The sequence below is a fragment of the Lipotes vexillifer genome, unplaced genomic scaffold (genome assembly GCF_000442215.2).
Source record: "Lipotes vexillifer unplaced genomic scaffold, Lipotes_vexillifer_v1.1 scaffold916, whole genome shotgun sequence".
Classification (NCBI taxonomy): Eukaryota; Metazoa; Chordata; class Mammalia; order Artiodactyla; family Lipotidae; genus Lipotes; species Lipotes vexillifer.
Window position 1 is genome coordinate 3,992,513 of NW_006798383.1, and position 15,457 is coordinate 4,007,969.

At 50.0% G+C, this 15,457-nt stretch overlaps 1 protein-coding gene across 1 annotated transcript in view; it reads right to left on the bottom strand.

Moving 5' to 3' along the window:
* Positions 1 to 15,457, bottom strand: part of SH3PXD2A (SH3 and PX domains 2A) — a 237,414-nt gene that overhangs the window by 214,759 nt on the left and 7,198 nt on the right. The window lies entirely within an intron of this gene.

The window sequence follows — 15,457 nt, forward strand, 5'->3', positions numbered from 1 at the left end:
GTGTCCCCTGCATCGGCAGGCGGACTCTCAACCACTGTGCCACCAGGGAAGCCCTAACTTATTTTTTAATTTGGGAATTGTATCATTTTTTACTTTGAAATTTTGTTTTAAGATATATTTTTTTATGTGGACCATTTTAAAAAAGTCTTTATTGAATTTGTTACAATATTGCTTCTGTTTTATGTTTTGGTTTTCTGGCAGAGAGGCACGTGGGATCTCAGCTCCCCAACCAGGGATCAAACTCGCACCCCTTCATTGGAAGGTGAATTCTTAACCACTGGACCGCCAGGGAAGTCCTGTTTTGTTTTTTTATCAATACATTTCACCAGAATATAAACTCCCCAGGACAAGGATTTTTGTCTGTTTTTGTGTACTAATATAGTCTCAAACCTAGAACAATGCCTGGCACGTAGTAGGCATTTAACAAATCTTTGCTGAACGAGTGAATGAACAAACGAAGACTACATGTAACATATAACAAATCCTTCCACACTCCATTCAAAATAAATAAATGCTAAAATTCTATCATTTTTTAAATAAGAGAAACAGAAACATTATGGATAAAGTTTAAATCCCTTATTCCCCTCCCAGGCCCATTTCTCTCTCCCCATCCAGAAGCAGCCAGTGTCATGAAGTTTTTTGTGTGTATCCTTCTGGTCTGTGTTTTTATACTTTTTCCACAAACGTATGTAAATATATATAATACACTATTATTTTGTGAATAATTTTTAATTTATAGAAATAGTATGAAATTTAGATAAATTATATTTACATAAATGGTATAATAGGTAATATTCTCTTGCTTGCCTTTTTCACTCAATATTGTTTTGGGGATCGTTCCAGGTTGAAACTTATAAATCTTATTCACCTTAACTGCACAGAATTCCGTCACATGAATATACCATATTTATTTATCCATCTTCTTCTCTGGGGCATTTGTATTATTCCAAGTGGTAGCCATAGTTCACAGAATATTCCAGTTCTCTTCCTTCTCAGGCACATGGTAGGACTGTGCTTCCATCAGCAGCATATGAGGTTCCCCACTTCCTCATAGTCTAACCAACACTTGGCATTGTTAAGACATTTCACCCTGTGCGTTCCAACGGGGAATCACATAATCTCTTGAACAAAACTGCTAAGTAGTATACTCAAGGGTATAGAATATATGAAATACTCTTGTTGACCAAAAAGTCCTTTACGTTGTGTCTTTTGCTTTTAAACGTTACTTTAGGGCTTCCTTGGTGGCGCAGTGGTTGAGAGTCCGCCTGCCGATGCAGGGGACACAGGTTCGTGCCCCGGTCCGGGAGGATCCCACATGCCGCGGAGTGGCTGGGCCCGTGAGCCATGGCTGCTGAGCCTGCGCGTCCGGAGCCTGTGCTCCGCAACGGGAGAGGCCACAACAGTGAGAGGCTTGCGTACCACAAAACAAACAAACAAACAAAAAAAAACCCCCAAAAAACCCACATTACTTTAGCCTGATGCTCAGCCATAGACTGGGAAGGATGGGGATGCAAGATGATACAGCGTTCCTAAATCGATTCCACAGATATCAGGGATCCACAAGGGTCTTCACTGGAAGTATCAGTTCTCATTGTATGGATTTAGACACAGACGGAATAGGAAAATGGATTAAATGTGGACTGACCTACCGAAAATATGTATATATATATATGGATGTTTAGGGCAGCACTGTTTATAATGGCAAAGATAAAAAAGTTGAAAACAATCTAAATGTTCATTAATAGCATAGTTGTTTTAATTATAATTTTTTTCTATCTACATCTTACTTCAAAGTAAGATGATAAATTTCCGTATCGTTTAAGATTGTTTTAGATGGGATTTTGTTACTTGCCTCCTAACGGATTCCCAGTTTTGCACTGGACCAGCTCTAGCTAGAGGAGAAACAGATGCAGTCTGACTCCACACGCAGAGAACTCCAAAACACTTGGCGACTTCCCCATCAGCTGCCCCGAAAAGAGAAGTCCCATGACCCTGTGTCTCGAGGGAAGAGAGCCTGACCAGGAACCCAGCAACTTTCACCAGAACTTGGTAAGGGGTCTGGGAAGTTAGTCAACACTAAAAACAAATAAAGACGCTTTGTTGTCTCTCTCCCCATCCCCTCCCGGAAACAGAGTCCAGGGGGAACAGATGAGTAAAGACTTTGCACAGTTTCCACCCTGCCCCCAAGCTGCTGACCAGGCCAGAGGAAGTAATGGGAATAAACTGCAGGCGCATTCAACATTTCCTACAAGATCCAGCCTCGACAAGTTTCAAAACAGTAGAGTAGGAGAGAAAAATCCACATGCTCCAAAAGGCAGAGAGAGGAAATGCTCCAGTGGAACCTGCACTCAGGACTGCAGGCCAGCCCTGCCAAAGTCACGGTGAGGGTTTGTGCCCAGGGCTCCTGGGCCAGAACAGGGAATGAATCAAGCTCACGCTATAAGCCATCAAAAGGGCTGATGGTGGATGAACTTTGAAAACATTATATTAGTGAAAGAAAGCCAGTCACAAAAGACCACGTAGTTGATGGTTCCATTTATATAAAATGTCCAGAATAGGCAAATCCATAAGGATAGAAAGAAAATTAGTGGTTTCCAAGAGCTTGGGACCAGTGGGGGTGCGGGTAGGGAGGTTGGAAGTGATGGCTAAAGCATATTTGCTTCTTAGGGTAATAAAAATGTTCTAAAATTGACTGTGGTAGTGGTTGCACAATTCTATGAATATACTAAAATGTATACTTTAAATTGGTTGGTTGTATGGTATGAGAATTATATCTCAATAAAGCTGTTCCCAAAAAGGGAGGGGGGCTAAGAGCATCAGTGTGGGCTATCTACTGCCTTAACGCGGTGCGCTACACGAGGATGCCCAGCTCCTGCTGTTTCCTATATTTTTATCATTCATAATGCTTCGATTCTAGCCACCAGCTCTATGAGTTTGTGGTACTTTTATTATCCCTATTTTACAGATAAGGAAACTGAGGCTCGGGGAGAGTAAATAATTTGCCCGAAGTCACGTGGCTTGTGAGGGACTCGGCCTCACCTGTAACTGCTGCCTTCTAACCCATCCTAATCCGCATCAGCAGAGAGCCAAACAAGTCCACAGGGTTAACACTGTATTAGGTTAACGCCTAATATTAATAGTATTGGGGCTGGGAACTTATTAGAGGATGGCTTTTGAAAATTTGGGCTGCTCAGGCTGCCTTGCGTGAATCCACCTGCTTCCCTGGGTTCATCCTGGCTGATGTTCGGGGGATGTGGTGGGGCAGAGGTGGACCTTTAAGGTTCTCAGGTACAGTGGCAGGAACTGTCTGCTCCTGAGGAGTTGTTTGGAGTCACTGAGCTGGCTGGGTACCAGGGGGCCCTCTCCCAGCAGCTCTGGGAACCCAAGGGTATCTGAACCCCATGAATAAGTCCCAAATACCCCACCCAGACTACATCTGGGACCGAAGCTTCCATGGGATTCCCTACTGTCTGATGTGAGCTCCTGTGGGTGGGAGCAGCCAGGCAAGCCCAGGGGCCCCACTGCCTCTGTCTGCCAAGAACCTTGCACACTGACGAAATGGCCACCCTCTCGTCCTTCCAGGAATCCAGGTAGGGAAGGCCTGTTTCTCTGTGCGTCCCCTTATTAGGCGTTAGATCACATAACAGATAACATGGACAGGTCTGCATTGCCCCAGCCCCACACACCTGGACCTGTAACCGGCTCACAGTAAAACAGGAGGGAGATGGACGTTTGCTCTTGGAGGATAAAACCAGGCATAAGATTCCTTACCCAGCAAAAATGTGTACATACCCTCTCCTTGAGGCCCAGGGGAGGAACTCAAGGCCTCTTCTAGCTTCCCTTCTCAATCCTCCCTTGCTTCTAGAGTCTTTCCTCCATCCCACCCCCCAACCCGCCGGCTGGGTCACAACTTTTTCCTGGGATCAGGTCCTCTGGCACGTCTGCACCAGCCTAGTTCACACAGCCCTGCCTCACAGCCTTCCTGCTCCTGCAAGCCTTCTTCTGGGGCCTCCTCTGAAGCTAGAAGTCATGTTTCTAGAGCAAGTGCCCTGGATGGAGAAGGGGGCCCTTTCTGCAAGTGCAAAGTCACGGCAGAATCCCACCCACCAGCTCACCCCACATGGGTGGAGGGGGCAGGGGGTTGGAAGTTCAGAGGTCGGTCAGATCCCAGTTCTGCTACTTACTAGCTGTGTCACCTTGAGTGAGTGACTTAACCTTCCCAATTCCCAGTTTCCTTGCCTATAAAAATGGGAGTAATACCATCTTTCTTTTGTGAGAGTGAAACGAGGTCTGTGTAAACCTGCCTGACTCAGAAGAGGCACTGGAGGAAAGGAGAAAAGGTAGTTGGGGTAAGTATATGTGAGGGTCTATGATTCCATTTTATACTAAAATCTAAGTATTTTGGGACCCCGTAGCCTGACCATAAGGAGTTCTCAAGGATAAAAGATGCCCCCAGGAATATGCCTGATGGACAATGACCCAACAGCTTGTACTACACACACACACACACACACACACACACAAACATATCACACAGAATGCACACACATATAAACACACACTCCCATATACTAATACACCACCCAGACATAATCCCCAAACAGCCTGCAACACACACACGATATCCCCAAATACACCCCCCATAACACACCACACCCAAACACAAACACAGACATGACACATCTCCAAATACACATGCATTCCACACGCGCACACACACACACTCTCTCTCTCTCTCTCTCTCTCTCTCTCTCTCTCTCCTCCTTTCTTCTATTTTCTTAAAGATGCTTTCACTCTCTATAAGGACACCCAGTCTCACCACAATTTCAAACACTATCACAAGAAGGTTTAATGTTCATAATGCCTAACTCCCCACCAACTAGCCAGATTACAGCAGATACAAACGACAGAGTGTCTTGCTTACATTATGTCACCTTGTACCTGGGCACAGAGGCCAGCAGCCCCAGACCTCATTTCCTCAGACACTTACACTGCTCCTCCCAGCCTGACCTATGATGGATAAAGATACTAGATTTCTATTTATCCATAAGTCCCTTGTTCGTTTATTTCTTTCCTGAGGCAAGTTTATACAAGGTCAGATTCCCACGTGTCCAAGGCCCAGCTTCTCTTGGTCATGTTTGCATTGACCGGGCTCCTTCTCTGATGAGGCCCCCAGAAGCTGCTGTATTGATCAAGTATTCTTCAGCCCTGTCCACAGTGACTCATGCCTCTTATTAGCTTAAAAAAACCTGTATCAAACAAGGATCCTGACTCTTCTATAGCAAGAACCCCAGGAACCTCCGGAAAGACAGCACGGCCTGGGGAACTGAGTCACGGACAGAGGTTCTCAGTCCTCGCTCCACCACTTGCTAGAAGGAGGAGTTTGCTATCATAGTTTGGGTTCATTCCAAAGCAGACCCTGAGACAAGGCCTTGGGTGCAGGCTGTTTATTAGGGAGAAGATTCCCGGAATCCCAAGTGAGGAAGTACGGAGAGCGAGACCAGGAAAGGATAAAGGCCGATAAAGGGGACTTAATGGCCAATTTACTGCTGTGGGCATTGGGGCTCAGTCCTGCTGGGGATCCTCTGAGGTTCTGGCTGGAAATTGCCTCCGAATTGTCCCAGTGGAGAGCAGGCAGCTGAGATATCAACTCCCTGGGATGATGGGATGACGGAATGACAACTCGCCTCTGCTCCCTCCCCTGGCCTTCCTCAGCTGCACCTGCTTGGGTAGAGCAAGTTCCCGTGGTGCCCTTGCTGGAGGGAGCCCTCGCCCAGAGAAGTGAGGTGGAGAGAGGCGACAGTGGGGAAAACTCGAGGAGGGGAGCTGCCAGCACGCTGGAAACCGCTGCAGGTGAACTCAGGTGAGCCCAGGGCATATGCGGCGGGGCATCAACGGTGTCCTCCACAATCACAGAAGTCACGTGCCTCTCTGAGCCTCTCCTACCTGTGAAACAGGAAGGAGACCTACAGCCCTTCTTAGCAGGTCCCTCAGAGGCAGCAAGACTGTTTGTGAGGAGCTTGACAACCCGGGATACTGACGGTACCAGTAGGAGGCACCGTCACCTTCTGCGTGGGCAGCCCTGCTGCAATAAACACCCAGAGGCTGCTCATGAGGGGAGAGGTGTGGAAAGAGTGTAATTCAAGGCTCCCAGCCAAAAAGGTCAGGCTGGAGCCCACTGACCATCCCCCTGGTCCCCTTGCAAAACAACAAGGCTGTTTAAATGGCCACCATTTAAAGGAAAGGAGAGTGACTACTAGATGCTTTACCCTGTCTTGGGTTCTTACAATGACCCTACGAGGAAGGCGTGGGCACAGTCAGCTGAGGAAACTGAGCTGAGAGGGGTCAGCAACTCGCTGGTGGCACTCAGCTAGGAAATGGTGGAGTCAGCTTTGGAACACTTGTCTGAATCTTTACACCCCCTTCCTCTAGAACATGCCACAAGCTCCATCCCAGATGCCTCTGTCACAAACCCCAGGCATCTTCTCAAGGCTTCTATATATACATCCGTCAGGCCTGGGCTGATAGGAAGCAGCCTGCACCTGCCCTGCCAGCTCAGATAACAACAGTAACCCTTAGGTAGCACTAACTCTGCCCCAGGCACTGTTATAAGTGCTTTTATCATCATTTTCTCATTTAATCCTCCCAACGATCCTATGAGGAAGGTACTACTATTATCCCCATTTTTCAGAACGGGAAACTGAAGCACAGAGAGGTTAGTGACTTGCCCAAGGTCACACAGAAGTAAGGGAGAGGAGAAACTTGGATTCAGGCAATCTGGTTCCAGAGCCCCTGCTCTAAACTACTTTGCCACAGCCCTCTCGAAAGTGCAGACTCATTCTCCCCACAAGTCTATCAGAAAGGGTCATCCCTGAATGTTGGGAATGGAACTGCCATTGACCTCTCTCCTGGGACAAGAACTGGCCAAGAGCAGCATGGAGGAGACAAGACAGCCGGCCCAGCCACCTGTTTAAGGACCAGGCTCTTGGGGAGACAGTGCAAATGCTCCCCGCTAAGTGAGGGTCTCTTTACCCGGGGGTTGGTGTGCCCACAGCGGCACGTAGCACTGAAACTCAACACAATTGGGGTCAAGTGCCTTTTTTTTTTCTTTTTGAGAATGATGACTTTTGGGTCTGGATGCTCTAAAGGGGGTTCCCAGTACAAGCTTTCCACAAGGGAGGATAATTGCAAGGAACAGCCAAAGAACACAAGGGTTTCCCAGAGTACGGAGCCAAGGCAGGCTGGCCCACGGGGAGGTTGTGGAGATCACATGAAAGAACATCTTGGGGCTCACACGTCAGCAGAGAAAACTGGTCAACACCACGGAGGATCTGCCCAGCAGCTGAAGGCAGTCTATGGCCTCAGACCCGGTCTTCTTCCCATTTCTTATGTTATATCAGCAGAACCACTGCCAAGTAGAACAGAAGTCCCAGCTCTCCTTTCTCATGCCTCCATCCTGCTTTATAACCAGTTCTGCGGTACCGCCCCCCAACCCCCAGTCCCTCAAGTGGAACTTCTGAACACAGGGTAGAAACAAAGCCAAGCAGATCAGATACAACGGTTAGGGGAGGAGTAATCCTTTTAGCGCTCGGATGTGCCCCCGTGGACGACTCTTTTAGGGGATGCTGCCTTATCTGTCAAAGGGAGCACATGTTATTCCATTCATTGAGCTCCTACTCTGTGCTTGGCACAGCTCATTTAATCCTCACCACCAGCCTGGGAGATGCTTTTATTATCCACGTTGTACAGATGAGAAAACCTAGGGGGGAGAACTCGAGCACCTGCCCCGAGGGCACAAAGCTCCTGAGTGCCAAAGCGAGGACTCCGATCAGCCAGTCTGGCTTCAACGGCAGAGCACGGCCTTGATAGCACTGGTCTCAATCCTCACAGGATACCAGGATCTAGAACCCATGGCCGGATTTTACAAAGAAGGAAATAGGCTCAGAGTTAGGCTGCTTGCCCAAGGTCACCAGCAGAGCCAGGAGCAGAACCGATGTCAGACTCTGGAGCCTGAGTTTGTGACCAGCATGAGGACCTGCCTCCCTGCAGGGCACGAGGGGACAATGCCAGTGTGCGGCCAACAGGCCAGCACTGCCTGGGAGAGGGCATGCCAGGGCACACCAGCTGGCCAGCAAGGCAGGCTCTGTAGGGTCCCCAATGCCCCATGGCATTAAACCCAAAGAGGGGGGCAAACGAGAGCTAGTGGCAGTTGACAGACTGGCAGCCGACAGAGACGATGCAGCCAACAGCTGCTGTTTATTTTGGGGCCCAGGGAGAGAGGAAGGAATGGTTAAGGCCCAGCTCATTCTCACAATAAACTGAACAGGGCAGAATGGGGAGGGTGCCCCCTCCCAGCTAAAGCAACATCCCTGGTCACCTGCTGAGCTTGGCTGAGCTGAATGACCTAGGTGTCAGAAACATCTTGCCAGACGCTCTAATCTGGCCGCTCCACCAACAGATACAGTGCTCCCCACCCCAGCCCCAAGTGCTGGACTTGTAAATGGCCCAGGAAGGCAACCATGCCCGGCAAACCCACCCCCTGCAGTGTCAGGCTCCAGGAGCAAATGGCTTTTCCTGTCTCAGGAACAAAGAGGGGCCGCTCCTGCCTGCCACCAGTGGCTTTGGTTCCCAACTCTGACACTTGTTAACTGAGGTCTGTGGACAGCCAGGCTAGGCTGTGGCAGCTGGGCTGGCAGGATTCCCTGGAAGCCCAGGACATAAGAGGTTTCCCGAAGGACTTCGGAGCCCCATTGCCTGGCTCTGAACCCCAGCCCTGCCTCCTCCTAGCTTATGGCCATTGGTAAATTAACCTCTCTGTGTCTCTGTTCTCTCATCAATAAAGTAAGGACCATAAGAGTGCTCTTCTCGGGCTTCCCTGGTGGCGCAGTGGTTGAGAATCCGCCTGCCGATGCAGGGGACACGGGTTCGTGCCCCGATCCGGGAAGATCCCACGTGCCGCGGAGTGGCTGGGCCCGTGAGCCATGGCTGCTGAGCCTGCGCGTCCGGAGCCTGTGCTCCGCAGCGGGAGAGGCCGCAGCAGTGAGCGGCCCGTGTACCGAAAAAAAAAAAAAAGAGTGCTCTTCTCATCAGGTTGTTGTAAAGAGTAAAGTGCTTAGAAGAATGGCTGGCACATAATTCGTGCTCCTAATATCATCATCATCATCGTCATCATCACCATCATCAGTCAGCCTGGAAGTTTCCTCCTCACTATGAACACTGGAGGACAGTTCCCCTGGCTGTTACACATGGAATTTAAGTTCCCAGGCTAGCCCGTGATATAGGTGAACTAGAGACATCTGGCTCTTGGTGCTATAATTCCATCTACTCCATGGATGAGTAAGGTTTTGGTGGAATGGCCTGAGAATCTTACCACCATTTACAGTATTATAATGATAGGAATATATATTCTACATTTCAAATGACCAATTGCCACAGTTGTAAGTTAAAAGCTGTGGTTCTTTAAAAAATAGGAGTGGGGTAGGAGGAAGGGGGTTTAATAGGATAAAGCCTTCGTCTACAGATTTATTTCACTGCTCAAGGCCCTACTGTGATCCAGACCATCAGCTAGCATGAGGGAGGGAGTTTAAAGATGAAAGGATGTGGAGGCTGCTGCCTCTGCAGGAGCTCCCCACCCTCTAGTTCCCAGCTGGAGGGACTGCTTTCAGCATTGGTGCCTTGCACACAGTAGGTACAAAACTAATGTTCAGTTAGTGAAACTCCCTAAGATGTGCGCTACCTTCGGGGTCCTGAGGTGCTACCCAAGCCGTTGCTGATGGAGGCTGTATTTCCCCACAGAATCCCTCTTGGGGGGTCAGGGTCAAACCCCAAACAGTCCCCAGAGCAACCTCTCCAGCCGTGTTTTGACGAGTTTCTGTCTTCAGCAAGTCAAGAGGGCGCCTCATTGCTGAGCAGAACACCCGGCTTGGTGCTGGGAGGGATACAGGCACAACTTGAGCTCTTTAGCTGTCTGACCTCACTGCCCACTGCTCTCCCTCTTGCTGATGCCACTGGGCCACACCAGCCTCTTGCTCTTCTCTGAAAAGGCTAGGCGTAGTCCTACCGCCTTAGCATTTGCTGTTCCCTCTCTCTCAACCATTTTTGCTCCAAATATCCACAGGCCTCACTCCCTCTCCTCCTTCAGATCTTACTTAAAAGTCACTATACAGGGGAGCTGTCCCTGGCCACACTCTATAAAACAGCACAGCAACTCCCATCACCACTGCCATTCCCTGTCTCCCTCACCTAGCTTAGTTTTCTCTACAGCATTTATCCCCCATCTAGCACACTACATATTTCACCAGTTTTGTTTATTATTTCCCTCCCCTATCAGAAGGTGAGCTCCAAAAGGGCGGGGCTTTTTATCTGTCCTGCTGTGTTCCCAGTGCCTGGCACATAGTAAACATTCAAATGTTGATTGATTGATCGAATGAATGAATGAATGAATGAATACAAATAAGCATCAGATTAAGGTCCACCCCACAATGGGCTTTTCCATCAATCAGGCACAGGAGGCATAGGCTTGCCCCAAACTGAGCAACCCAAGGCCATTCTTGGTAAGAGTTACAGGAGAGGTTAAAACAATAAACTTTGCAAAAATTCACAGACAGAAAACATTGTGAGAAGTCTTGGAAGCTTCTGGGAGGTGGCAGAAACTAAGCAAAACCAAGAAGGATGACCAAGATAATAATAACAACAGCTGCCATCTATTGAACAACAGTCATGTCCCCAGCACTATGCGGAGTAACAACCAAATGGGCTGTGTTATTATTACTACTATTATTCTCATTTTACAGACTAGAAAGTTGAGGCCCATGGCAGGGAAGAAATTTGAACAAGTGAAACAAGGTAGTAAGGGCTTCAGAGCCTGAGCCCATGTATCAGGGGAGTCACTGCTCTGTTCCCATCCTCTTGCCCTCAACTTCCAACTGCTGCCACCTGAGGCCCTCTCTGGGGCTAGCTCCAGTTGCCAGAGCCTAGTTTAGCCTGAGCAAGCAGCAGGCTGAAAGTGCCTGGGAAATAAACTGCTCCCTGCTCCCAACCACAGTGCCATGCTAGCCACCATCCTTGAGGACAGGACGTAGAACCCGCAGCAGCTGGAGCATCTGAAGGACCAGGCTTTTAAAAGTGCCTCTGGACACGAGTTCCAAGGGGAATAAAAATTTGAATCCCAAAATAGAGGCCAGACCTTGCTAGGGGTCCATTCTAGGTAGCAAGAGGTTTGTTATCTGATCCCAAATACCAGCTCCAACCACATCACATGTTAATGGAGGGGCTCTGGGGGAAGGTCAGATTGGGCAGATGACCAGGATTTAATCCAGACCCCTGAAGTTTTATCAGGGACCCACGTGATGTGCTTCCTAGTCTCCCAGCCTCTCGGGAAGCTCCCGGGAGACAAAGCCACTATAAAGCTGCAGGGCCCCAGCCTTCCAAGGGAAGGCCCACTGTGCATATGCCCTTTGGGCTGACTTCCTTTCTTAAGCTCAGAACAGTGCTGTCAGCGTTCCATACCCTAGCACAGCCACAGATCAGGGACGAGACTCCCATGGGTGCGTGCAGCAGAGGGAGAAATACAGCCGCGGAGACCAGAGTCTCAGGGAGGGCAGAGAGTGTAGAGAAAAACCCAGTGCAGCTAGTTTTGATATGTGTGGATGCCTCCAGCTGAGGACAGGGAAAAAAGAGAAGTACTCCTACCTAGCAACCTAACCTTTGTGGGGTGGGTAATCCATCAAACCTGCAGGGACCACAGTGGAACCATCGCGGGCTTTCATCACTGCAGAGACCTGGGTTCAGACCCTGGCTTTCACCGTTCATGGCCATGTGATGCGGGGCGAGATGCTGCACCTCCCTGAGCCCCTGCTTCTTTGGCTATGCAACAGGGGTGATGCTCAGGGTGGCAGTGGGGATTAAAGAAGACGGTGGATGAGAAGCCCTAGCCCTGTGCCTGTACCTAGAAGGGCTCCACTCATACATTCTCTGACTCAACTTCCCTACTATCCCTGCCCAGGAGCTGCCACATCCAGCAATCATGGGGAAAATGAGGCTGCTTTTCTCCAGTTGCCAATGAGCGATGACTAAAGTAAATAGTTAACCCCGGCTTGAAACCAAAGTCCAGACATTGTCCTATTACAGGCCTCAACTCTGCGAGAGAAGGATCAGTTTGCCACGCCACCGGGGCTTAGACTAGCAGAAATCCCTGGGCAGCCACCTCTGGAAGCCCTACCCTCACTGACAAGTGACCGTGTCCCTTCCGGGTGCCAGGCCCTGTGCTGAGAGCCCGATGAATTCTGCCCAGGAGGCAGAATTCAGGAAAGAGTTTCGCTCTCTCGGAGCCCCACTGCCAGCACCATGCCAGGCCAGCCAGGCCTCCCTCTCTGTTGCTACAAAGAGAAATTCTCCCACACAGGCAAGGCCCTTAAAATAGCCCTTTGGGTCTGGGCCATCAGGAAACGGAATAAAGCTGGGTCAGAATGGGGCCTACCATGAAAGAGTTTACAAAGCAGCCGCTTCAAACAGCAGAGACAATCCCTTCACGCTCAGAACCCTTAGGTGGGCAAAGCCAGCAAGGCAGGCTCTCTCCACAAAGAACACTATTCCCCAGGAGGACGATGCGCTGGGCTGGCAGAAGCTCCCCAACCCCCAACCTGGGGCAGCCCAGGAGAGGGACCAATGTGCAAGTCACAGTGACAGTGTGAAACAGGCACCGCCTGGGGGTAGGGGCCCAAACACACCTGGCTTTGTGCTTGACTAACAATGCAACCTCAACTTTCTGAACCTCAGTCTCCATATGCATAAAATGGGGTTAAAAATGCATACCTTCAGGGCTGTGTCAGGACCAGAGATTATAAACAAGAGGCCTGGCAGTGCCTGGCACAAAATAGGGATTCAATACGTGGTAGCTGTTATGATAATGGTGCCCATGTAATAGAGGTCAAGGTTGGGCTTCCCAGGTGGCGCAGTGGTTGAGAGTCCGCCTGCCGATGCAGGGGACACGGGTTCGTGCCCCGGTCCGGGAAGATCCCACATGCCGCAGAGCAGCTGGGCCCGTGAGCCATGGCCGCTGAGCCTGCGCGTCCGGAGCCTGTGCTCCGCAACGGGAGAGGCCACAACAGTGAGAGGCCTGCATGGCGAGGAAAAAAAAAAAAAAAAAAAAAAAAAAAAAAAAATAGAGGTCAAGTCAAGGTCTGCTACTGAGTGAGAACAGTCCTGGAAAAAGGAAAACAGCCAGGGCTCTCTACTGGGGACCACGCCGTGATAGGCAGAAATACAGACTGGCCCACACCCATGCCATCCCTGACCCTGAAAGTTCACTATCTTGGGCAGCACCCCACCCCCACTCCCTGAGTGATCAATTTCTGTCAGGTCTGGTTCACACTCCAGGAGTCCAGAGACAGATTGGAGGGCCCAAAACGTCCCACTGCATAATTTATGCTGCACTGACACACACAGAGGAAGGAATCCTGCCCCAACCCTACCGCTCACCTCCTCCCAGGCCTAGGGAGGGTGGCTTCCTCACAGGCAAAGGGAAATGACAGCAAAGGGCCAGAGAAAGCAGCCGAGGGAGGGGCAGAAAGCACAGCTGTTTCCCCTTTGCTAGCTCAGCCCCCTGGATGTCACTTCCTCCCCTCAGGTAACAGCCGGGACAGATGGGACTGGAAATAGCTCTGTCTCTTCCATTCACAAAACTGATAGGCTTGGAAAGAAGCAAAGCGTAATTCCCAGAGGTGGTTTTCTAGAAAACATCTTCACTGGGGGCCTAAAGTGGTCCTGAGTCAACCCTGGCTATAGGCTTCTCAGTGTGGGTAGTATGGCAAGGAAACCTTGTCTAAAAATTCCCTGGCATCAGGAAAAGCTTCTTTTTGTAAAGCATCCCCTTCACAAATGATTAAGAAACCAGACTGAGGGATCTAGGACCCCTTCACATAGCTATTTTCTCTGGACTCAGCGTTTTCCAAAGCAGCTTTCCTCTCCATCCTCCCCTCTACAAGGCAGAAAGGAAGCAGTCAGCCCATTTACTAGATGCGCAAATGGAGATCAAGTGGGGAAGGTGACATGTGGAAGGTCTCACATCTTGAGAAGCCAACCAGCCAGGCCTCAGGTGGAATCTCCTTGGGGCCCGGTCTCCCCAGGTGTGGCATGTAATGGAGGGCTGGCTGCGAGGCTTCTATGGGGACAAGGCCAGCTTTGGAGTCAGCAGGCCTGGCTCATTTCAGGCGCCTCTCCACACGCAGCTTCTTAGCCGTGTGGTGTTTGGCAACTCCCTTAAGCTCTCTGGGCCTCAGCATCCTCGCCTGCACGACATGGATGCCAGCAGTAACTACACGCTTCGGCGGGCTGCTTTGAGAGTTTCCGTGTAAAACTCAGCACGTAGAAAGCATTCAGAACTGTTAGCTGTTATTTTTATTATTACATTTTCCCTAAAGAATCAGGCTTACTGGAGTATCTGGCAGCGGAGTGAGGGTTAAATAAACGAAGAGGTAGTTTGAAGCACTGGCTTTGTAACTAAAACAGGTGCAGAGAGATGCTGAGACAGAAGACAACGTTGGCCTGAAAGTTCCAGGTAACCCTGAGACCTCAACCGGGGCTCCCAGCAAGCTGTTTGGTATTAGCCTCCAGACCCTCCAAGGACGGGCTCTCCTCTCTCTTGCCACTGGGGTGCTTTAGCGGCAGCACTGCAGGTGGGGATGGAAATGACTGCACCGTGACCTCAGGCCCTGCCAGCTGGGGCCCTCCACAGATGCGGCCCAAAGCAGCTGACGCCTCACTTCTTGCTATTCCCCTCCCCCTCCTCCATCCTCCCTCCCCCTCCTCCTCCTCCATCCTCCCTCCCCAAGACCTCTGGGGTGCAATCAACTTTTATGAGGCAGCCTGACCCCTCGGAGTAAGAGCTATAAACAGAGAGGGGCTGGGCTCGGCCTGCAGCTAAGGAGTCCCCAATGCAAATGGGCTTTGTGACCATAGAGGGGTGGGATAGGGAGGGTGGGAGGGAGGGAGACCCAAGAGGGAAGAGATATGGGAACATATGTATATGTATAACTGATTCATTTTGTTATAAAGCAGAAACTAACACACCATTGTAAAGCAATTATACTCCAATAAAGATGTTAAAAAAAAAAAAAGAGTCCCCAACGCAGAGCTACAGAAACGGTTCCATGTAGCTCTGTTCCCACCACGGCTGCAACAACAATCCTAGAGCCAGCTCTGGGGCCCACCAGAAGGCACCCACAGTGACAATCAGCTCCCCTTCCCCTGCAATCCTTGGGAGGAACAGAAGGTGCGGAGGTGTAACAATAAACTCTGAATTCCCTCGGTTGGCATGTCGGCCCACACTTCCTCCCCATCCTTCTGCCCCACTTGGATTTTGTCCGCGTTTTCTTTGCACGTCCCACCTCCGGCACCTTTGTTTTTCCCTTTCTTGGAATGCCCTTCTCCTCTTTTTCCCACCTAAATCCTACTCTTT